At 49.1% G+C, this 25,081-nt stretch overlaps 1 pseudogene; it reads right to left on the bottom strand.

Annotated features, from left to right (window-relative positions):
- The window catches only part of LOC115080273, a 110,539-nt pseudogene extending 85,699 nt beyond the window's left edge, over nucleotides 1-24,840 (bottom strand).
- Nucleotides 24,841-25,081: the final 241 nt, after the last annotated feature.

Here is a 25,081-nt window from a genome sequence, read left to right as displayed (position 1 = left end):
TGCTCCACTATCTCGTCTGGAGTCTGCCCCGCATCCAGCATGGTCCCGTGACCAGTCCTGTAGTTGGGCTGTGTAGGGCGCGCTGCATCGCAGCCTCAACCTAGTACTTGACTTTGATCCTGAACTTGCACCTGAATCCTCGTCTGCAGTACCTTGCTCCTGAATCCTAGTCTGAGTCTTCGTCAAGTATCCACGTCTTCACCGGAGTCTTCGTCTGAGCCTTCCATGTTCCAAGGCCTTTGCCTGTCCCTGGCCTCCGTCCGGCCTTGCCGCTTCTTGCCGTTACCCAGTGGCAGGTCCGAAAGGGCTTGGAATGGTCGGAGGACTGTTCAAAGACCACCGTTGCGTTGTTGGTCTTCCCGAAGCGTGCAGGTCTGGTGGAGGGTCAGTGCCTTCAGTCTTCCTAGTCTTCAGTCCAGCCTTGCTCCTGTTCAGCCATGCTCGGGCATGCCTCGCCTGCCTCGGCACCTCTTCGGAGTTTCCTCTGGGGTCGAGCCGTGGTCCAAGAACACACAATCCCCTAGAAAGTGGAACCGCTCTCCTAGCCCTTCCTAACACAGGCTCCCACTCTCTCACCTCTCTCAATTACACATGCACATCCAGGCTTCCACTCTCACATGCACCTTACACACACAGGCTCCCACTCACACAAACACACATACATTCATGCTTCCACTCTCACATGCACCCAGGCTCCAGTTCTCTCACACAAACACACAGATGCCTTCACTCACATATATATACAGGGCCTCTTCCTCAGCCACAGCCAGCCGACTTCTGTCACTGTGGAGATGGGATCCCATGCCTCTGCTGGTCCTCTACGTTTGGTGCCACGGAAATGGTGTAATACACCTTACTTCAAAACACACCCACAGGTAAGACCCAGCAACACAATGCTGGTCTCAAGAGTAGCCCTCCAGCCACTCTGTAGCCCTTCCGGACCCCGCTGGATGGAACTGAGAAACTTGGAAGACTCAGAAAAGGACTCAAGGAACTTGGAAGACTCAGACGAGGATTCGGGATTCAGGCACTAGTACAGGGTGAGTACTGCACCGCAGCATGCCCTATACAGCCACCCATGACTGGTCGTAGACCACACTGGAAGCGAGGTAGACTCCAGACGAGAAGGTGAAGACTTGGAACTGGAAATATGATGAAGATTCAGGAGAGGCCTGCACCGAGATGTGCCCTACACACAGCCACCTGGGCTGGTCATGGACCACGCTGAAGTGGAGCAGGCTCTGCTTGAGTCTGGGGTATGGATGGAAGCAGGAACATGGAACTCCGAAGACCGGGAACAGGATTCAATGATTCAAGACTCAGGATTCAAGGATTCAGAACTCAAATTCAGGAAGAGTCATAGGCATTAAAAGCAAGGGCCTTCCGGAGACTTGCGCTGCAGACATGAAGACAGGCCTTGTGCCATGAAGTGCCCTACACAGCCGTCCAATGGGCTGGTCACGGATCATGACGGTCACATGCCAGGAAAAGTGGACAGAACTACAAAAATGCAAATCCTGAGACATGAAAGGAGTGGGAAACAAAGCTCAAAGAGACCTCATATAAAAAATGCCAAAAGGCTAAGCGATTATTTATTTATTTATTTAATATACCGACATTCAATCAAGATATCACATCGGTTTCCAGGTAACTAAGAGAATAGGGCGAGATCTGCTCTATGTTACATTATAACATGATAACAAGTATAACATGGTAACAATTAATAACAGAAATACATGGAACAATAAAATTATAGCATATAACATATGTACATTATGACTTGTTGATAAAAATTATTTAGGTATCAGGTTGAATGGAGGGAGGTAAGGGAAGGGTGGGAGGGGGGGGGAGGGGGGAGTGTCATGGGAGGGAGGAAAGGAGGGAGAGATGCCTGCGTAGGGGGTGTGGTGTGATGCGTTCGGGCAGGTTAAGGTCAGGTGGGAAGGCTTTTAAAAACAGCCATGTTTTTGAGGTGTTTTTTTAAAGACTTGCAATGAGGGTTCATTTCTGAGATGGGTGGGGAGGGAGTTCCATAGGGTAGGGCCCCTATTGTTATGGCTCGTTTGCGGGTTGCGTTGAGGTGTGCAGTTTTGAGATTGGGACGGATAGAAGGCCAGTGTTGGTGGACCTGAGAATTCTTTGTGTGGGGTATGGATGTATTGCGTTGTTTAGCCAGTTCATTTTGTTGTTGTTTATTTTTTGTACATGAGGGTGAGGGTTTTATATTGGATACTTTGTGTGATGGGCAGCCAGTGGAGTTTCTTTGAGAGTGGGTGTGATGTGGGAGGATTTTTTGTGTTAGTGATGATTCTGGCGGCGGCATTTTGTAGAACTTGGAGGGGTTTGATGTGGATTTCTGGTAGGCCAAGGAGAAGGGAGTTGCAGTAGTCGAGTTTTGAGAAAATAATTGATTGAAGGACTGTTCGGAAATCGTGCGCTTGGAGAAGGGGTTTGAGTTTTTTCAGTGTTTGAAGCTTGAAGAATCCATCCTTAATTGTATTGGAGATGTGTCGTTTAAGTTGAGTTGGCTGTCGATTGTTATGCCTAGGTTTTCTTGTTGGATGGTGTGAGTGAGATTCGTGAGATGTTTGGTAACCCCCGGGTTTGTTTGAGCTTCCTAGGTTGTTTAAGGGGGTGCACTTGAGGGGAGAAGAGGGACGGTCATCGTGGATGTGCTTATGGTAGCATTAAGATGTTCTAATCATTGGTCTCTGTGGGCTATGTGTAAAGGGCGCTTCACCATGAGGCTGCCCAGTATGCACTTTAAGTCTGTAAAGTACTTGAGATACGGATCGCTTGAATATTAAAGCTTGAATCCGACGATGTACTTATCTTGTGAAGTAATGTCCATAGACTAGCCTTAGGATGATAGAAGAGTGGTAACACCGACATAATCCCGACACTGAGTGTTTTGGAGCAGACCTCCTTCTTCAGGGGGTCGGGTGCCACTGAGACCGGCTCTGTCGTGATCCGGAGGGTGAATTGCTTGCTAGAAAAGAATAAGTACAAACAAATATGTGCAAAAATGGTCCACTAAAATTTAAATATTGGCGTGAAAGTGCAGAGGAACACTTACTAGTGCAGAAGTAAATTATTTATGCGGTGATGCCGATTGTGTCCAAATGTAGCTCTAAAATTAGAACAATTTAAAATGTGTAATAATTGAGCACAAGGATAAGTTTTATGTTGAAAAGGAGAATAATAATACCTAGTTCCCACAAGATACTGACTTGTGCGATGCTGGTCTGTAGTCATTCGCTAGCCGTGAGACATCTGTCGGCGGCGAATGACAAAGAAGAACGCTGACCTTTAAAGAGGAAAGAAGCCCGCCAATTTGGGGGATGTGTCCTTAAATGGGTATATACGTCACTATTGGGCACCATCTTGAGCAAACCACTTGTCCAAAAAAGGAAACTGACGTCAACGGGTGCCATATTGGATGTTTCTCTGTTCGGGAGAACCCAAGACTGTCATAATAATGGGCATATACGTCATAACCAATCGCCATCTTAGAAGGAGAACACAATGCATTGATGTAAATTTGATATGAATTTAATAAGGAAAGAGAACATTGACACGCAGGTACGTCGCTGGGAGGCTTAAATGAGAGTGTACCATTCTATTTTTTCATTTAAACCTAGTGGTTCACAGATCGTAGACGATGAAATCCATTGTTGTTACCCTTAAATTCAAGGCTTAGAACATCTTAATGCTACCATAAGCTTATAATCGCTTAGCCTTTTGGCATTTTTTTATATGAGGTCTCTTTGAGCTTTGTTTTCCCACTCCTTTCATGTCTCAGGATTTGCATTTTTGTAGTTCTTGCTACTGACTTCCTGATTTTTGTGGATTCCTTAATTCTTGTATTGATAGGAAAAGTGGACAAGCTGGAAACCTGGAAGCAGGACGAAGAGCCGTAAATGGGAACATCAGGACCAGGACTGGAACATCAGGAACAGAGAACAGGTGCCAAAGGAGCTCTGACAAAGAACAGGAACATCCATGGAGACCAGGAATATCTAGGAACATCCAATGAAAGAAGACCAAGAACATCAGGAACATCCAACAAAGAGCCATCTAAACACAAGGAGACCATGGAGGACCTTGACTGGAGAGAGACCACAGGCAAACTGTGAAGATCCGATGCAAAGGCCCCGAGGAGTGGAATCAGAGCCCTTTTATAGAACTGGTGAAGGAGCAGGCTGATGACATCATCCGATGGGCCACGGGGCTTTTCCCACCGCTGGCCCTTTAAAAGAAGAGCAGAAGCGCGCGCGCGCGCACCTATGCAGGACTCAGAACAGGCAGAGAGGTAGCAGAGTTGGAGGCGTTCCTGCTGTGAAGTGAAGCGCAGCGGTGGTGGCATCAGGGCTGTGAAGAGAGGACCGATGGCAGCGGCTTCCTGGCCGCGTGGAGATGAGAAAAGCGGCTTCCCCTACCGCAAAGCTGACACCCGGCATTGGCGGCAGCTGGGACGTGAAGAGAGGCATCAGTCGAGCACTGGCCTGAACGGCAACAGCGCAGGCAGCTCAAGAGAGGTGAGGGGCTGCTCGCGGAAAGGGCCCCGCAAGCGGCAACCATAACAGTATCTATTATAAATGAGGCAGCCTAGACAAAAATTATTTAAGGAACGAACCCTAAAAAATTTTAACCAGCAACCAAATCTTATTTGTAATAAGAGGCAAATCAACAAAAATTAAACCCATGTTAAATATCAACTAAAAATTGAGCCGTTATACCTTAATGTTTTAATCTAATGGCAAGCTACATGGCATGGCTAATCAAAAATACCTCTACCGTGAATATATCAAAGAAATGCCAAAGTGCTTGATCAAAAGGGATGTTAATATTCTATATAAATAAAAATGTTAAATAGTTTGTACAAAATCACTAATTCTCAGCAACCACTTAACCGATTGCGTTCAATTTGGACACAAGTTTCACCTCACATACAGCAAGGATCTTCTACAACTTACATTACATATATGTCACACACCGGGGGCTGGTAAAAAAAGTTTTAAAATTTGGTTCCACAAAACAGCGACATCTGGTGGTCGTAAGCGGAATCTCTTACACCTTGCACAAATGCTCACCCCCACACACACGTGACAATGGTTTGGGATTCACACAGCCCTCCAACCAGACACAAATCCACCCTCCTCACACACCCCCCGCACACATGCCAATTGTACTTATTTCAAACACTCCCTCCAAAAACACACAAAAGCCAATAAATACCACGGCATGCTACAACCCGGGAGGGCCACTCACATAACACGTTTGCAATTCCCACAACCCTACGAAATCACACACAAACACCCTCCTCACACCCCCCCACACACATGACACACCCTCCGAACGCACAGAAAACTGCAGAATAATTCGGTCTGCTTTAGCGGGGGGGATCATCACTGCTCCGGTACACATCGCATACACTACAGCCGTCGGCTGCCAGCAAATCAAAATGGCGCCGACGGCTCTTCCCTTACTAGGACACTCGGGAACGCCAATAGCAGCAGTAGCCCATTGACATAGTAAGGGTGAGGGCCCGTCGACCCCATTTTCTGAACTGGCAACCGGCGCACCTTTGCCCTTACTATCTGAGCGAGATGACCGCTCGCATTGCTCATCTCGAGGGCCCAGCACCAATACTTCCATGGCCGGAACGAACGCCCTCTCACTACTAACCATTTTTGAAAGGTATCGTCGGGCTGCAGGGAGGGGGCGTGGGGATGTTTCTTGCGTCCATGTTCGGGGGGGGAAGGAGGCCAGGAGGCAGTTCCGAGATTCTGCAACTCTTGTGGGTTAATCTATTTCGCCGGCCTGGGGGGGGGGGGGGGGGGGGAGGGGGGGGGGGGGAGGATTATATAAACACAACGTTTAGGTGGGGAATACTTTGGGTTGCAAAGGGGGAGGGCACACACAAACACATACACAAAATGTGCACCATCTCCGAAAGGTAACAAAACAGCCCTCACCAGCTGGGGAGTCACTGAGGTGACAGTGAGGGGAGGAAGAATGATGTGGAAGGTAACTGTCAGGGGAGGAAGACTGAGGGGAGAGGTGAGTGTGAGGGGGCAGAGTTTGGAGTGGGGATAGGGAATGGAAGCGGGGTGGAGTGAACAGAGGGGGGAAAGAGGAATGCGTGACTGAGCTAAATGAGCACGGGGAAGGGGGAGGGAGGGAAAAGAATCTGACTCAGCCACTGCAACGCGTGGCAGGGGTCCGCTAGTTATCTAAAAAAACATTAAATTAATAAGAAGTGGCGATTGGCTCCTATCATAAAATATAGAGACACCATACCGGCTCAGAAACTGGAGCAGTGTCACACGAAGAATACATGGACAGTCTAAATACAAAACAGTATAAATAATAAAAGATAAAAATGCTAATCAACAGTGAAATAAAAATTTACTTTGCGTATAAAAAAAAAGCAGTCTTACATAATATTGAACACGGACCATTAGTACGATTGCTGAATAACGTGAAACTGTAGGTTAAACTATGCAATTCCAAGTAAATGGCAAAACAACTTCCTGAACATGTAAATATCTTTTAATATAAAACAAGCCGTTAAGCCCGTTAAAACGGGCTACATCCCTCTGTCTCTCACCTCCCCCTCATTCTCTCTCCCCTCACTCTTCACCACCCCCTCCCTCACCCACTCCTCCCCACCCTCCCTCCTCTCACTCATCCCTCCTCCCACAGTCTCACACATCACTCCCCCGCCCCCCTCACTCACCCTCCACTCCCGCTCTCCCTCCCCCCCCCTCTCTCCCCTCAGTCCCACTCCCGCCCCCCTCAGTCCCACCACTCCCTCTCACGCAGGCCCCCCTCCCTCTCACTCAGCCCCCCCCAGTCCTCCCCTTCACTCAATCCCTCCCTCCCACTCAGTCCCCCCCTCACTCAATCCTCCCCTCCCACTCAGCCCTCCCTCTCACTCAGTCACTCCCCCCCCCTCGCCCGCTCACCACTCATCCCGCCACTCTCCCTCAGTCCCACTCCCTCCCCAGCCACTCCCTCCCTCTCACTCAGTCCCCCCTCCCCTCCCCCCCCCAGTCCCTCCCCTCACTCAATCCCTCCCCCACTCAGTCCCCCCTCTCACTCTCTCACTCCGTCTCTCCCTCCCACTCAGTCCGTCCCTCCCTCACTCTCTCTTCTCCCTCCCTCGGTACTGGCCGCTACCGCCGCCCGCTACCGCCGCCGCCGTCGCTACCGCCGTCCGCTACCGCCGCCGCCGCCGCTCGCTACCGCCGCAGCTGCCCGCTGCCGGTACCGCCGCCGCCGCTGCCACTAGACGCCGCCATTTTTTTCTTAGCGTCAGACCGACGTGCTCGCCCGCACATGCGCGGTAGAGCTGGTCTCTACTGCGCATTTGCGGCACGTCGGTCAAGCTTCGTTTATAGGTATTGATATAACAATATAATATATTTCTTTATTAAAATAAAATATCATAACATGAACATGTATTCATCTGCATAATCTTTGGCAGATGCTGATCCTGGGAGATGAAGCAGGGCAGGCTAATCCTGAAGAGGTCCCTGCTGACCTGTAGGGGAAGCATTACCTGGTTTGCTAATGCAGGGAGTAGTGCTGGTGTTTGATGGGCACTGCAGGTTCTAAAGTACTTGATGAAGTCTCTGCAGACCCCTATAGATGAATATATGGGGCATGCAGACATTTTTGGAAGTTAGGCTCCCTGTGAATAAAGTATGCAGAATTTTCTAAAGGAACATTCTGAAGAAAAACAGTACTTTACTGAAAGAAGACTTATTATCTGCGAATGTCAGGACCCAATCAAATTAGAATTAGAATTTTCCCATAGCACAAGCACATCTGCAGTTTGAAGGCAGCTAAGCCATAATACTACAAACTTTCTGCACAAGGAAAATAGAAAAAAAACCAAGAATATTTGGATCTGAACATTTTTTTCCTCACTCTTCAAATAAGAGAGACAGCCAGGCCTGCCTGGGAAATAACTGGCTGTAACCCCATGGAAATGTATTCATCTGCATAATCTTTGGCAGCTTCATAATTTCAAAGCGCCATGGAGATAGGTAATGCCACATGATCAGATGATATCACCCACCGGTTTGGATGGAGATCTCTCCCTCTGGACAGGGGATGCATCCATAGCAGCAGACGGGTTCTCCTCTCTTGTGTAATTTGCTGAAGCCAGGAGGGCAGCTGTCGGTGCATTTGGCACGTAGAGGTAACTAAACATTGAGAAAATAAAATCTGGATGACGTGACATAACACTGGGCTGTCACTTTTTAAATGCACTGTTACTCTTTGGTCTAGATAGGAGCCATTTCACATAAGTTAGTTTTATATTATCAACCAACATATCCTGTTATATTTGTGGAGAGCTAGGAGCACTTTTTTGTTTTATAAAAAACAAACTTTTATTAAAATCTGGAATCAGACAATCTGGTTGATCTGGCAATATCTTAGGCAATGTTTCTAGCTAATATACAGGTTACACTTAAAATTAATAAATTGAATCAGCAGTAAGAGAATATACCTTTGATCTTTCCATTACATTTAAATATTTTCTCTGGTGCTAAGAGTCAGTTTTTAAAAACAGCACCTTTGATGCTTTTGTAGCCTACTGTTATCTTTTAGAGTTTACTTTTAGGTTTTCTTTCTAAAAATGAATTAATAAAGCCTCATTTCCATGTCCTGTCCATTTGTCTCTAATCTGTTTCTTCTACTGCTTTGGGATCCGCCACATGGGGGCGCTGCGGTGTGAAATCACCAGATGGCAACCAAAGCCCTTGAGCAAAGAGAGCACAAGGCAGGCCTGGCCAGCTCAGGATAGCAGCCTTATTGGGCACTATAGTGAGGGAAAGAAGATGCTGTAGCTGCAGTATCTCACACTTTCCTCGGCAAAATGGGGCCTGCTGGCCTGGGAGAACACCCAGATGGTGGCACCATGCCGAGAAGGAAAAGACCATGGCGCCAGCACGCCTCATGTGATGGATCACAAAGATCCACATTCACAGCCCAGCACAGGACAACAGAATGTGTAGGGGTTGTGTTGGGCCATGCAGGATGGGAGACAGAGTCCTGTTCCTCACTGCTAGGCAGAGCATGGTTAACGTGTGGTGGATCTCCAATGTTATGCAGGACAGCATACAGGGAGGCAGAAGGCTGCACACAGAGATTCAGGATCACAGTGGATGCACCAATAAGAGGGGGCTGAGAGACAGAGATATCAGGTGGGGTGGAGGAGAGAGGAGGCATTCTGCTGTCATTCCTGATAAAGGTCTAGTTAAGAACACTGAACTCACTCCATCTCTCTGATGCCGACACAATATAGTGTGCTCAGTGTAGCGCACAGCTTGACATGCGGTTGGACGCACTAAAATAACTCTTGATGTAATAATGGGATTAGCGTGCCCAAACTAGCGCTTAGCTCATAGCACTTATCATATGTAAATGCCATGTAGATGAGGCTATTAGCTATCACTCCCTATGCTATCAATTACTGTACACCCGATGCTCAAGTTTTAACTCGGAGCTGGCGTTACATCTTGACGCAACCCAAGCCTCCACAAAAAAGCAGAAAATACTGCTTTTCTGACTACAGAAGGCTGCATAATGTCTTGCTGCGGTCAGGTTAGGAAAATGGATGCTCGTAAATTGAGCGTTCATTTTCCTAAACTGCACACAGCCACATCTCCTGTTCACCTGAGGACAAGGAGGTGCTAGGGATTCACAATTGATCCCTAGCATGTCCTTTATTGCACGGCTCCTCATTTATTGAATCACATGCCCAGGAAAGGTGGAAGAGAAAGCATCAGGAAAACGGGCTCTCAATACCTGCACCTGTTTTCTACGTGCTCGTATTGCATCGGCCCCTCTATCTGTGACCTACTACACCTAGTATCAGGAGAGAAATGCCAAACAGTAGGGATGTGCAGAAGGTACGGATTCATCCGTATTGTATGTATTTGTCGGGGGCCAAATACATTGCATTCGTTCAATGGCGGCCCCGATCCATTGATACGTATTATTTGTGTTCCAGTTCCCATTAAAGTCAATGGGGGAAGTATTTGCAGCCTATTTTTGGCTGCAGAATTGGGGTTTTCTTATCAATTTTGATGAACCTTCTGGGGAGCAATCATCAGAACAAGAAAAGAGCTCCAAGTTACTTAGACTGTGGCAAAGTGGCACCAAAGTGGCATGAATAGCCTAAGGTACTTTAAAGGGGCAAAGGGGTACCAGGAGTGGCAAGAGTGCTTTAACAGAGGTGCAAAGCAGCAGCAAGAGTGTCAAAAACACACCACAGCTTCAAAAGAGAGCACCGATAACAGATGCATGAACCCTCGAAGGCAGCACGACAGGCAAAACGGCAAGACAAGTGGCATCAACATCCTACAGCACAATGAAAGGGGAACATAGCAAGCAGAAAGACCAGCACCAACACACTGAGGAACCATAATAGTGGCAAGAACACCACAAGGAGTTGAGTGAGTCATCTGGTGTATGGCAGCAAGGCAGAGTGGCAGAGGGGTAGATACAGGCTGGCTACACCCGGGGAGAGTTCCCTTTCCTTAGCACAGGAAAGGGCTCCCTAGAATGGGTTCACTCCTAGAGTGGGATGTTTCCGTTGGCGTCTAGTGAGCTCTCGCTGGTTTTTTAAAATCTGGTGGAGTTAGCAGATGTACAAACAAGAATTTTCAAGGCCGAGGCGGAGGAGGTTTCCATGTAAACAGCGGTTCAACATGGGTCAGAGGGTAGATACAGGCTGGCTACACCCAGGGAGAGTTCCCTTTCCTTTGAGCAGGAAAGGGCTCCCCGGAATGGGTTGGCCCCTAGAGTGGAGCAAGAGCCTTCAAAGCGTGGCGACGTGGAGCAGGGTGCCATGTGAACAGCAGTTCAACATGGATCAACAGGTGCTAAGAGATAGGCTGGCAGCGGCTACACCGGGGAGAGTTCTCTTTCCTTTGAGTGGGAAAGGGTTTCCGTGGAATGGTTTGGCGCCCAGAGTGGAGCACGAGCCTTCAAAGTGTGGAGACGTGGAGGAGGTCTCACTGTGAACAGCTGTTCAACATGGGTCAACAGGTACTAAGAAATAGGCTGCTACACCCGGGGAGAGTTCCCTTTCCTTTCAGCAGGAAAGGGCTCCCCATAATGGGTTGCCCCCTAGAGTGGAGCACGAGCCTTCAAAGCATGGTGATGTGGAGCAGGGTCTCACTGTGAGCATGGTCTCACTGTGTTTGCCACAGTCTAAGTATCTTGGAGCTCTTTTCTCGTTCTGAACATGGGTCAACAGGTGCTAAGAGATAGGCTGCTACATCCAGGGAGAGTTCCCTTTCATTTGAGTAGTAAAGGGTCCCTGGAATGGGTTGGCCCCTAGAGTTTATAATGGTACAAATTGTTAGGATTTAAGTATTTGCAAACAGATCATGACTTCATAAGCAAGACGGAGGAAGTTTTCTTCTCTGCCCTGAAACTAAAGAAAATTGTTTGTTTTATTTAAGGATCCATGCTGTGAAGGATTACTAGTTTGAATTGCCAAAGACTGAGGTTTCCCTTTGCAACAAGGGTTCAGCCATTAGGACTGGACATAAGGCCTGGATGAACAGGCACAGTATTCGAGGACAGAGGTCAAATTCTTGTAGGAACATAAGGCCTGGACGGACAGGCACAGCAATTGAGGACAGAGGTCAAACCCTTGTAGGGATATAAGGCCTGGACGTACAGGCACAGCAATCGAGGACAGAGGTCAACCCATGTAGGGACATAAGGCCTGGATGGACAGGCACAGCATTCGAGGACAGAGTTCAAACCCTTGTAGGGACATAAGGCCTGGACGGACAGGTACAACAATCGAGGACAGAGGTCAAACCCTTGTAGGGATATAAGGCCTGGACGTACAGACACAGCAATTGAGGACAGAGTTCAAGCCCATGTAGGGACATAAGGCCTGGACGGACAGGCACAGCAATCGAGGACAGAGTTCAAACCCTTGTAGAGACATAAGGCCTAGACGGACAGGCACAGCAATCGAGGACAGAGGTCAAACCCTTATAGGGACATAATGCCTGGACGGACAGGCACAGCAATCGAGGATAGAGGTCAAGCCCACATAGGGACATAAGGCCTGGATGGACAGGCACAGCATTAGAGGATTTCCTTTGTGCAGGTATGTTGTGGTTTGACCTGTCACTTCTTCCTGTACTGGTTCACTGCCAGAAGAAAATGGCATCTTTTCATTTCTGAAAGATAATTCAACAGAGGATGCTTTTAGAGCAATGCCATTTGTAAAGAAGAACTGAGCTGGAGATTATTTTTAAATACCCAGAAGCTATTAACTGTACTTATGCACTTCAGCTGATGACAAAGGAACATGAAGAACTCTCAGAAATAAGAAAACTGCTACTCAAGTCCAAATCTACAATATCAACCTATGTTGACTTTGTGGTTTACACAGTGCCTCTAAACAATGGGAACACAGAGGATGAACTAGAGTGCAACTACCATCAGTTTTCGATAGTACTAGAAACATTACTGTTGGCAAGGTCATGAAAAATATTGAACATATGAAATATGCAAGCTCCAAACATGTTAAATCAGCTTTTTATATTTTTACATATATTTATTTATTTATTTATTTGTGAGCTTTTCTTTACTGACATTCACAAAACACATCATGCCGGTTTACAATGAACTGAAAAGGAGGAAAGTTACAATAAAACAAGGGGAGGGGGAGATGGGGCAGGCAAGAAAAGGGAGGAGGGATGGGAAAGGGGAAGAAAAGGTGAAGAATAAAGGAAGGAGATTGAAAGCAATAAAAAACAGTACAATAGGAACTGCGTACAAGGAACTGTATACAAAGGGAACTATATACATCTTATATATCACTATATATGTCTATAAAATCTTATCAGTCAAGGATGCTATCAGCAGTATAATTAATTAGGCGGTTGAAAGGCGGCTAATGAGAAAGGTTGGACACATTCCAAATGTGGACGGACAGGCACAGCGTTAGAGGTCAGGCCCTTGTAGGGACGTACGGCCTGGACAGTGGACGGACAGGCACAGCGTTTCAGGTCAGGCCCTTGTTGGGATGTATGGCCTGGACAGTGGATGGACAGGCACAGCGTTTCAGGTCAGGCCCTTGTAGGGACGTACGGCCTGGACAGTGGACGGACAGGCACAGCATTTCAGGTCAGGCCTTTGTAGGGATGTACGGCCTGCACAGTGGACGGACAGGCACAGCGTTAGAGGTCAGGTACATGTGCTGCAGTGCTTATATTATCTGGAGCATAGGAGGCAGTTGGAGCTGCTGCAAGGCTTTCAATTGCTTTTATTCATCTTACCATTCACAGGGAAAATTTGGAAACCCAAGCAAAGGCAAGCTTACTTTCAAAAACACTAGCATTTCCATCAAGTCTGGTGCAAGCGTTGAGCAGTGAGGGCTCATGATATCCCCTGTCATTGAAAAGACAAGTTCACTGGGCACACTGGTTGGTGGATATGACAGATATCGCTGAGCCACTTTGGCTAGTTGTTGCCAGACAGTGGACTTGTGTGCCCAATATGCCAGCGGATCTGTCTGCATGTTCTCTGTGGACTCTGAGAGATACCGTGTCACTGACAGCTGTGCTGGTGTCGCCTTTGCTTGGGTAGGCTGAGAGACACTCATGCCAGCTGCTTTCTCTCTAGCCCGTAGCACAAAAGATGAATGTTTATGGGCAACATGCCTTTGGCGTTCTGAAGGAGGAGGAGGAGGAGGTACTAGCTGTCGCTGACAGAGTGCTGCTCCTACTTGGGCTAGCACAACTCTCTGAAGTGCCCGCTGTTTCCTCCTATGCTTCACGCCTAATCTGTCTCTGCCTATGGTGCTCCTTTTGCTAACAGCAGGTCCTTCACCAATAGGAGACAATCGTACTGTAGGGCGAGTTTCCCTTTCACACGGGGATCACAGACTGTGGCGAGAATGTATGTGTTCTCTCCTGTTAAAGGCCTTAATCTCTCTTCCACCTGCTGCTGCAAAACATCCAGACAATGCAGCACCTCAATTGTCATTCCCTCTTGATATCGAGGCAATGAAGACATATCAGGCAGGATTCATGGCAGGCAGGAAAAGGGAAGGACCACACCCGTGGGTCCCCTATTTATTGTACATACATTCAAAAGCAGACGATGTGTCATCACATCATTGGCTCCTCTCCCCATATCATACAGACGTGTCACTACACTATTGGCTTGGCTCAGGGGGTGTGTACGGATCATTTCATTGGCTGCTGAATCCTATACCTCCTGTCTTTGTCCTGCCTCTGACTAGGGGCAACTAGCCCTTCTTTCAGGCAATCAGGGTTAATTATCAGGTATCCTCTCCTAGGCAGAGAGGCTTAAGCACAAGTGTTGCTTCATTTAATGCAAAGGTCAGGGAGAAGGGAAGTTAGTGTTAAACCTTGACATGGCCTGCTGGCAAGCTCATAATTCCCACACTTCCTGCTTAAAGGCCTCCAAATTTTCATCCAGGAAATTAACTATACGGATGATGTCAGCCAAGGTGGCACTTCTGGAACTCAGCTCCTTCGTGACATCCTTGAAGGGCTGCAGGATTTTTACCAGCTGACTCATGACTAACCAATCATGATGCCCTAGGGGATTCTGCATACCTATGTCCATTGAACCAGAAAGTTCATGAAGGGGAGTCTGCAGCTCAACTAACCTCTGCAGCATCCTAAAGTGGAATTACACGGGTGGCAATGTCTTGAATGAGACGCTTGTGAGGCATCTCCAAATCAGTCTGCTTTTGTCGGAGAACCTGCCCCGCCTTGACACTTCTGTGGAAATGCGCTGCTATGTTCCTGCACTTGTGTATTAAGTCCTGCAGGTATCCATTCTCTTAGTGCTTGGACTCCAACCCCAGAGCTGACTTCACTACCAGGTGCAGAGTGTGTGCAAAACATCGGATGTTCTTAAAGTGCCCTTCGGTTATTGCCTTAACCATGTTTGCACCATTGTCTGTGACAAAGAACCCTGCCTGTGTATTCCTGTCTCGCTGGTGTAGTTGTCAGCCCTCCAGCATCTGTCTGATGCATGCTAGAATATTGGCTGTGGTATGTGCCTGGTCCGTCAGGTGGGTGTGCAGTAAAGCCCACCTCCACCCTGATACTTGTTCAGTAATAGAGCTATTGCCTGCCCCTGCCTCAGCCAGGTCCCACAGTGTGCTGTCAGGGAGAGGTAAGAGTATGCAGCATTCATGGAGGTCCAGATATCGCAGGTGAAATGCACACTCCCCTCTGCCTTAGCTAGCAGCGCTTGGATGTGACTGCGAACTGCTTGTACAGGCTGGGGATGACCTTTCTGCTAAATATGGTTCTGGAGGGGACTTTGTAATTTGGAACTACGACCTTCAGAAAATGCTTGAAACCCACATTCTCCACTATCTGCAAGGGCTGGTCATCAAGGGCAATCATTTCACCAATGCTCCTGGTTACAACTTTTGAGGCTGCCTGCCTCCTAACCCGGGATAGCGTTACCACACTCCATCCCATTTCCTCTATGGTGGGTTGTCGCTTCTGCCACAGACCACCTCCCGGCCTCCCCAGCGTCACCGACCACTGAGTGAGAGTGCGATTGGCTGCATTGCAAAACTTCTTATCGCTGATACTTTGCATTCTGGTCTCCTTGTCAACCTGTCCGACCCACTCTGACCGGGCTGTGAGGTCACTGATGACTCACAGGAAAGGGCTGGTTTTTGGCTATGGATACACCCAAAGGGCGCTCCGATTTCAAATGGCGGCTAAGAAAAGCGCGTGCCTCCAAACGTATGGAACAGATGATATGTTATATTCGTGGGGAATCGCAAAACGTTTCGTGACCCCACGAATACTACGAATATGGACATATACGTTGTGGATTGCCAATACGTTGCAAACGAATGCACACCCCTACCAAACAGGTGTAATGTTGCTGCTCGTGGTTGGGCTCGCGAGCAGCCTCTCACCTCGCTGCCTGTGCCATGCCGATTGGACCGGCACCCAACCGCTTTCCCGTCATTCTCTGGGCCCGACTCCGGTTCTGCTGACCTTCACGGCTGTGAGTTGCTGCTGTTGGCCACTTCCATGCGGCCTGGATTCCCCGATGCCGCTGTCCATCTTCGTGGCCCCTTTGTTGCCGCTGTTTCTGCCTCCACACAGCAGGGGAAGCCACTGCTAACTGTATCATCTCGCGGCAGGAGTGCCGCCACCGTTGCCTCCATCTATGCAGCAAGGACGCTGACTTCCTTCACTCCTTGGGCCCTGCATAGGCATGGGTGCCTCTTCTCTGCATTTAAAGGGCCAGCGGCGGGAAAAGCCCCCCGGCCCCACGGATGAGCTCATCACTCCGTGCCTCATCCAGCCTTATAAAAGGGCTCAGCTTGTTCTCCTTGGGGCCTTCGCATGAATCCTAACGGTGGTCTGTGCTTCCTTCACCATGCAAGGTTCTCCGTGGTCTTCGCTTGTCTTGATGTCTCTTCGTTTGTTGTTAGATGTTCCTGATGTACCTGGTCTCCTTCGTCTGATGTTCCTGGTCTTGTTCCTCATCAGAGCTCCTTCGTCGCCTGTTCCGTGTCCAGGTACTCTGTGTTCCTGATATTCCTGATGTTCCATGTTCTGGTGTTCCATGTGCCTGATGTTCCAGTCCTGGTCCTGATGTCCTCATCTCCGGCTCTTCGTACTGCTTCCAAGTTTCCTACTTGTCCACCTTTCCTGGCGTGCCACCATCGTGGTCCATGACCAGCTCATGGGGGGCTGTATAGGGTGCTTCGTGGCACAAAGCTTGTCTTCAAAACACAGACTTTGATGAAATGGGAAAGTACCTGGAGGAAGAACTAGAAGGCTGGGAGAACAAGAGAGATGTGGAACAACAGTGGACCAAACTAAAAGGAGCAATTACCAAGGCAACTAATCTTTATGTTAGAAAAGTAAAGAAAAGAAAAAGAAAAATGAAACCTATCTGGTTCTAAAAGGAGGTGGCTGACAAAATAAAGGCTAAAAGAACAGCGGTCAAGAAATATAAAGGATCCCAAAGGGAGGAGCACAAAGAAGAATATCTGGTAGAACTGAGAAAGACAACATAGAAACATAGAAATGACGATAGAAGAAGACCAAATGGCCCATCAAGTCTGCCCAGCAAGCTATGCACTTTATCCATTTTTTTTCCCTTTTTCTCTCTCCCGACCTGTTACTATTGGCTTCCAGTACCCTCCAGCCCTAATTCCCCTCCACCCAATTTAGAGAGCAGCTTTGAATCTGCATCCAAGTGACATCCAGCTCAATTGGGGGTAGCAACCGCTGCAACAAGCAGGCCACCCCCTTGCCCCATACTCTTACCCACCCCTGTTTTTATTTTTTGTTTTGTTTTTTTTTTTTGGAAATAGCAGCCCTCCATCCTTCCGCTCCGTGAAGGTGGAACACCAACTACTGGCCACTGGCATCCCGCTCCGTGAACGCCTCTGTGGCTACTGCCGCTCCGTGCAGTGTTTGAATGCCGCTGTGGCTACTGCCGCTCCGTGCAGTGTTTGAATGTCTCCACTTTATTCACGCCCTCTAGACTTGATGGATCCACAGTGTTTATCCCATGCCCCTTTGAAGTCGTTCACAGTTTTAGACTTCACCACTTCCTCCGGAAGGGCATTCCAGGCATCCACCACCCTTTCCGTGAAGAAATACTTCCTGACATTGGTTCTTAGTCTTCCTCCCTGGAGCCTCAGCTCGTGACCTCTGGTTCTGCTGATTTTTTTCTGATGGAAAAGGTTTGTCGATGACTTTGGATCATTAAAGTAATCAAGGCGGCAAAGAAAGTAATCAAGGCAGCAAAATGTCAAGCGGAAGAAAGGATTGCCAAAGAGGTAAAGAGAGGTGACAAAACATTTTTCAGATACATCAGAAAAAGGAGAAAAGTTCAAAGTGGTATAGTGAAATTGAAAGGTGAAAAGGATCAATGTGTGGAGAGAGATGAAGAAATGGAAGAAATATTAAACGAATACTTCAGTTTGGTGTTCACTAAAGAAGACCCTGGAGAAGGACCGTCGCTAGTTAACAAGAAACTGGAGAGGAGTGGAGTAGATGTAACTCCATTTACAGAAGAGAATGTATGGGAAGAGCTGGGTAAACTGAAAGTGGACAAAGCCATGGGGCCTGATGAGGTTCATCCCAGGATACTAAGGGAGCTCAGAGATGTGCTGGCGGGTCCGCTGTGTGACCTGTTCAATAGATCCCTAGAAATGGGAGTGGTGCCGAGTGATTGGAGAAGAACGGTGGTGGTCTCGCTTCACAAAAATGGGAGCAGAGAGGAGGCAGGTAACTACAGACTGGTTAGCCTCACCTCAGTGTAGGGAAAAGTAATGGAGTCACTGCTGAAAGAAAGAATAGTGAACTATCTACAGTCGGGAGAATTGCTGGACAGAGGCAGCATGGATTCACCAGGGGAAGATCCTGTCAGACAAATCTGATTGACATTTTTGACTGGGTGTCAAGGGAATTGGATCGAGCAAGAGTGCTCGATGACATCTACTTGGATTTCAGCAATGCTTTTGATACAGTCCCGCACAGGAGGCTGGTGAATAAAATGAGAAGCTTAGGAGTGAGTGCCTAGGTGGTGGCCTGGATTGCAAACTGGTTGACGGACAGAAGACAATGTGTGATGATAAATGGAACTTACTCTAGAGAGAGCGGTGTTAAGCGGAGTACCGCAAGGATTGGTGTTGGGACCAGTGCTGTTCAATATCTTTGTGAGCGACATTGTGGATGGGATAGAAGGTAAGGTTGTCTTTTTGCGGATGACATTAAGATCTGCAACAGAGTGGACACGCCGGAAGGAGTGGAGAGAATGAGACGGGATTTAAGGAAGCTGGAAGAGTGGTCAAAGTTATGGCAGCTGAGATTCAATGCCAAGAAGTTCAGGGTCATGCATATGGGGTGTGGAAATCCGAAAGAACTGTTTTCGATGGGGGGTGAAGGGCTGATTTGCACGGAGCAGGAGAGAGACTTTGCGGTGATAATGTCTAATGATCTGAAGTCGGCGAAACAATGTGACAAGGCGATAGCTAAAGCCAGAAGAATGCTGGGCTGCATAGAGAGAGGAATATTGAGTAAGAAAAGGGAAATGATTATCCCCTTTTACAGGGCCTTGGTGAGGCCTCACCTGGAGTACTGTGCTCAGTTCTGGAGACCATATCTCCGAAGGGACAGAGACAGGATGGAAGCGGTCCAGAGAAGGGCGACCAAAAAGGTGGATGGTCTTCATCAAATGACTTATGAAGAGAGATTGAAAAATCTAAATATGTACACCCTGGAGGAAAGGAGGAGCAGAGGTGATATGATACAGACTTTTAGATACTTGAAAGGTTTTAATGATCCAAAGACAACGACAAACCTTTTCCGTTGCAAAAAAATCAGTAGAACCAGGGGTCACGATTTGAAGCTCCAGGGAGGAAGACTCAGAACCAATGTCAGGAAGTATTTCTTCCCGGAGAGGATGGTGGATGCCTGGAATGCCCTTCTGGAGGAAGTGGTGAAGACCAAAACTTTGAAGGATTTCAAAGGGGCATGGGATAAACACTGTAGATCCATAAAGTCTAGAGCATGTGAATGAAGAGAAGAGGCATGGGATTGGCTTGCGGGAATGACAGCTACTACCTGGAGATTAATACCCTTATTCAATAAACATACTCACAGTTAATGCAACTCCAACATTGCTCTATGCTTCAACTGCAAGAGGAAATAAGGAAAAAAGGATTTGCATTCACAAATTGTTGCGTCCGTCGATCTTCGACTGCTTTGCCCCGCTTGTTGCCCCCCTATCTTATATAACCTACTTCTCATTAAAGCTGGCGATGAATGGAAGACGGCCTTCAACACTCGAGACGGCCACTGCGAGTAGTTAGTGATGCCGTTCGGCCTGTGTAATGCTCCAGTCGTCTTTCAAAACTTAATGAATGACATCTTCTGAGACCTTCTCTATAAGTGTGTTGGGATCTACTTAGATGACATCTTAATCTTCTTACAGGACATCACCACTCACCAAGAAGATGTCAAGAAGGTATTACAGAGGCTTCGTGAGAACCATCTCTATGCCAAGCTATCTAAATGTGAATTTCATAAGGAATCAGTACCGTTCCTAGGTTACATTGTCTCTAAAGAAGGTTTCCAAATGGACCCACAGAGAGTATTAAGAAATGGGCACAACCCACTGAGTTAATGGCTCTCAGGTGCTTCTTAGGTTTCACCAACTATTACAGAACCTCCTCTCTCACAGTACCACTGACTGCCATGACAAGAAAATTGTGCCAAGGTGGCTAATTGGTCTCCTGAAGCGATTGCTGCATTCCAAAAGCTGAAGGATGCCTTTTCCACCAAGCCATGCCTTCGACATCCAGACCCCTCAAAACCTTTCATCGTGGAGGTTGATGCCTCAGACCTTGGCGTAGGGGCAGTACTAAGCCAGGCTGGTGATTCTAAGGTCCCACATCCTTACTCGTTTTTCTCCCATCGCTTTTCTCTTGCCGAGAGAAATTACGGAGTTGGAGACAAGGAACTTCTGGCTATAAAGCTGGCATTCGAAGAATGGTACCCTTGGCTTGAGGGAGCGCAACATGAAGTAATGGTCTTCACAGACCATAAGAACTTGGAGTATCTCTGCCACGCACAATGCCTGAACCATAGACTAGCAAGATGGTTGCTGTTTTTCAACATATTCAACTTCGTGCTCAAGTATTGTCCAGCAGACAAGAATATCAGAGCTGATGCTCTTTCACGCTCCTTCCTCTCCGAGGATGTACCCGAAGAGCCGCAACACATCACTGACCCCGAGAAGGTCATATTGGCAGTTACCCATTTGGTGCCTGCAGGAAAGACAATCATACCCAGGAAAAAGCTATTGGCTTGGGCCCACGACTCCAAACTCTCAGGACACCCTGGGCAACGAAGGACGTTGTCTAAACTGCAAACCTTTTATTGGTGTCCCACCATGAAAGAGGACATGTTCACTTACGTCACTTCCTGCGCAAACTGCGCTAAACAGAAGATGCCATTGGGACATCCATGGGGTCTCCTCCAACCCTTGCCAGTCCCTGAAGAACCATGGACACATATTGCCACTGACTTTGTGGTAGATTTACCATCATCAGGAAGGAACAACACCATTTGGGTAACCGTTGACAGGTTCTTGAAGATGGCACATTTTGTGGCTCTCCCAGGCTTACCCACCGCCATGGAGCTCGCCCAATTATTCATCACGCACATCTTCCGTCTGCATGGCTTGCCTAAGCACATAGTCTCCGATCACGGAGTACAGTTCACAGCTAACTTCTGGAAGGCATTATGCAAAAAGTTTGATATAGCTCTCGACTTTACATCGGCATATCACCCTCAGTCCAACGGCCAAACAGAAAGGATGAACAGGACACTCAAACAGTTCATTCGTGTCGACGTGAACACCCGACAGAATGATTGAAGCGAACTGTTGCCTTGGGCAGAATTTGTCATAAACTCTCATCCAACAACTTCCACTGGATCAACACCATTCGAAGTGGTCTACAGACTACTATCACTACCACCACTGCCACTTCCGTTATCAGTGTCGCCCAAGCAGCACAAACAACTGCTTCTGATATCCATCAACTCTGGACTCAGACTAAAGAGATGCTTAAGAAAGCAGGAATACAAGCCAAGAAAGGTTACGATGCTCATCATCACAAGGCTCCAGACTTCAAACCTGGTGACAAGGTCTGGCTTTCAACAAAACATTTAAGACTCAAACTTCCTTCAGCTCGATTCACTCCTCGCTACGTTGGACCATTTCCCATTCTCCGACGACTGGGCAACCTCACCTACAGTTTGAAGCTACCAGCTACTCTAAAGATCCACAATGCATTCCACGTCTCACTATTGAAACCAGTGATACTCAGTGAATTTTCCAACAAGATACCAGACTCTACTCCAGTAGATGCAGAAGAAGACATCGAATACAAAGTTGATGCAGTTCTCAATGTAAGAAGATGAGGCAGCGTATGGGAATACCTCCTGTCATGGGATGGTTATGGCCAGAAGACAAATCTTGGATTCCAATGTCCAATATCTTGGATAAGAAGATGCTACAGGATTTCCATCATTTACATCCGCAAAAACCTAGACCTGGTAGGTCATTGCGTGGACGCCCTTTGAAGGGGGTCTTCGACGGCTTCGCCCCGCTTGTTGCACCCCTATCTCGGCTCCTCCCGCTTACCTGGGCAAGATGGCTACCACAGCGTCGTCAAGCTGACCTCTCTGATGATCCCAGAACGGCTATAGTGCAGCCGTAAGCCATTTCTCCTTCCAGGTACCTGCTAGGGGGTGAGCGCTTGTGCAACCCACGTCTAAGTACGCTCAGTGGCGCGAACCTCAAGGGCGTTCCCTCAGCTGACATCACGCCCATCTGGGTATATCTGCTTCTTAAGATTGCTAGCTCATTGAGGTGGCAAAGGCTCGAATTGTTGTGGACTCGGGGTAGTGGACCCTTGGGCCGGCCTGCAGGAGACTTGGGAAGGACTTCACTGGTCTTGACTGAACAGGCCGGGAGGCAGACGTCTGGCGGGCAGGTAGAAGCGGTTTCACCCTGGAAGCTGGTACTCCCCCGGGAGAAGCCCTTGGGAGTCCAGCCGCTGGGACTTAGGAGTTTCACCCTGGAAGTCAGAGCCCCCCCGGGAGGAGCCCGTAGGGGCCCGACCGCTGGGACTTAGGCGAGGCGGTCGATGGAGAGGAAGCAGGCGAGTATCAGGCTTGGCTGAGGCAGGCAGGGGACCGGCTAGGGCTGTAGACAGGTTGGAACCCGGTTTGGGCTGTAGGCAGGCAGGAACCCGGTTTGGGCTGTAGGCAGGCAGGAGCCCAGTTCGGGCTGTAGGCAGGCAGGAGCCCGGTTCAGGTTGTAGGCAGGCAGGAGCCCAGCTTGGGCTGTAGGCAGGCAGGGGCCCAGCTTGGGCTGTAGGCAGGCAGGGGCCCGGCTTGGGCTGTAGGCAGGCAGGGGCCCGGCTTGGGCTGGCTGGCAGGAACCCGGCTTGGGCTAGCGGGCAGGAACCCGGCTTGGGCTGGCTGGCTGGAACCCGGCTTGGGCTGGCTGGCTGGAAACCGGCTTGAGCTGGCTGGCTGGAACCTGGCTGGAGCTGGCTGGCTGGAACCCGGCTGGAGCTGGCAAGCAGGCAGGAACCGGCAGGCAGGCAGGCAGGAGTAGCTAAGATGCTGGCAGACTCCGGAGCTCGAGGCAACGGGGGATCAAAGGAACCCTGTTGCAAGGCCCTGATCGGGTGTCTGTGGTGGCCCTAAGTAGTAGAGATGTGAATCGTGTGATCGATCGTCTTAACGATCGATTTCGGCTGGGGGGGGGGAGGGAATCGGATCGTCGCGGTTTTGTTTTTTTAAATATCGTGTAAATCGTAAATCGGGGGAGGGCGGGAAAACCTGCACACTAAAACATCCCTAAAACCCACCCCGACCCTTTAAAATAAATCCCCACCCTCCCGAACCCCCCCAAAATGTCTTAAATTACCTGGGGTCCAGTGGGGGGGTCCCGTTGTGATCCTCCACTCTCGGGCCACGGGTGCGTTGATGGAAATGGCGCCGGCGCTACCTTTGCCCTGTCATATGACAGGGCAAAGGTAGCGCCGGCGCCATTTTGGTTCCTGTCCCCCGACGTCACGAGCGTAGGAGATCGCTCCCGGACCCCTGCTGGACCCCCAGGGACTTTTGGCCAGCTTGGGGGGGCCTCCTGACCCCCACAAGACTTGCCAAAAGTCCAGCGGGGGTCTGGGAACGACCTCCTGCACTCGAATCGTGTTGCCGTACTGCAAAATGGCGCCGGCCATATGGCCGGCGCCATTTTGCAGTACGGCAATATGGCCATATGGGCGGCGCCATTTATGGCACCATACGGCCGGCGCCATTTTCATTACGGCAACACGATTCGAATGCAGGAGGTCGTTCCCGGAACTCCGCTGGACTTTTGGCAAGTCTTGTGGGGGTCAGGAGGCCCCCCCAAGCTGGCCAAAAGTCCCTGGGGGTCCAGCGGGGGTCCGGGAGCGATCTCCTACGCTCGTGACGTCGGGGGACAGGAACCAAAATGGCGCCGGCGCTACCTTTGCCCTGTCATATGACAGGGCAAAGGTAGCGCCGGCGCAATTTCCATCAACGCACCCGTGGCCCGAGAGTGGAAGATCACAACGGAACCCCCCCACTGGACCCCAGGTAATTTAAGACATTTTGGGGGGGTTCGGGAGGGGGGGGATTTATTTTAAAGGGTCGGGGTGGGTTTTAGGGATGTTTTAGTGTGCCGGTTTTCCCGCGCTCCCCCTTCCCCTCCCCCTTCCCCCGATTTACGATTTTTGACGATAAATCGGGGGAATTCCTATTAAATATCGCCTCTAACGATTTTTGATGATTTAAAATATATCGGACGATATTTTAAATCGTCAAAAAACGATTCACATCCCTTCTAAGTAGGCCGCGGCGTCTGACGTCTGACTCGTGGTGGAGCCACCCTCCGGCGGGAAACTGTTTAGAAAAGCGCGCGCGCGCCTAGAGGTAGGCCAGCAATGGCGTCTCCCCTGCGGGGAAGCCCAGACCCCGACTCTGCTTCGTTCCCAGACGGCGGGAAACCTCGAGGTAAGGACCGGGACGTGAGCTTCACGGACCGGACCGCAACAGTACCCCCTCCTCTACACCCCCTCTTAGCAGGCCCGGGTTTACCTGGATGTTCCTGATGAAACATTTTGAGCAGATCCTTATCCAGGATGTTGCGGGCTGGCTCCCAGGTATTTCTTCGGGGCCGCAGTTCTCCCAGGAGATCAGATACTCCCATCGACGCTGATTAAACCGGACATCTAGGATCTCTCAGACTTGGTAAGTTATTTCTCCTTGCACCGAGGGATCTGATGGGTCGGGCGCCTTTGAGTGGTACCTGGAGAGGACAAGAGGCTTCAAGAGGGAAACATGAAAAACGTTATGAATACGCATGGAGGGGGGCAGGCATAGCCGGTAGGAGACGGCTCCGATGCGCTCGGCCACTTGGAAGGGTCCACAGAACCGCGAGGCAAGTCTGC

This window comes from Rhinatrema bivittatum, chromosome 19, assembly GCF_901001135.1.
Source record: "Rhinatrema bivittatum chromosome 19, aRhiBiv1.1, whole genome shotgun sequence".
Classification (NCBI taxonomy): Eukaryota; Metazoa; Chordata; class Amphibia; order Gymnophiona; family Rhinatrematidae; genus Rhinatrema; species Rhinatrema bivittatum.
Note: the sequence above shows the minus strand (reverse complement) of the source record. Positions and strands in the feature narration are given on the sequence as shown.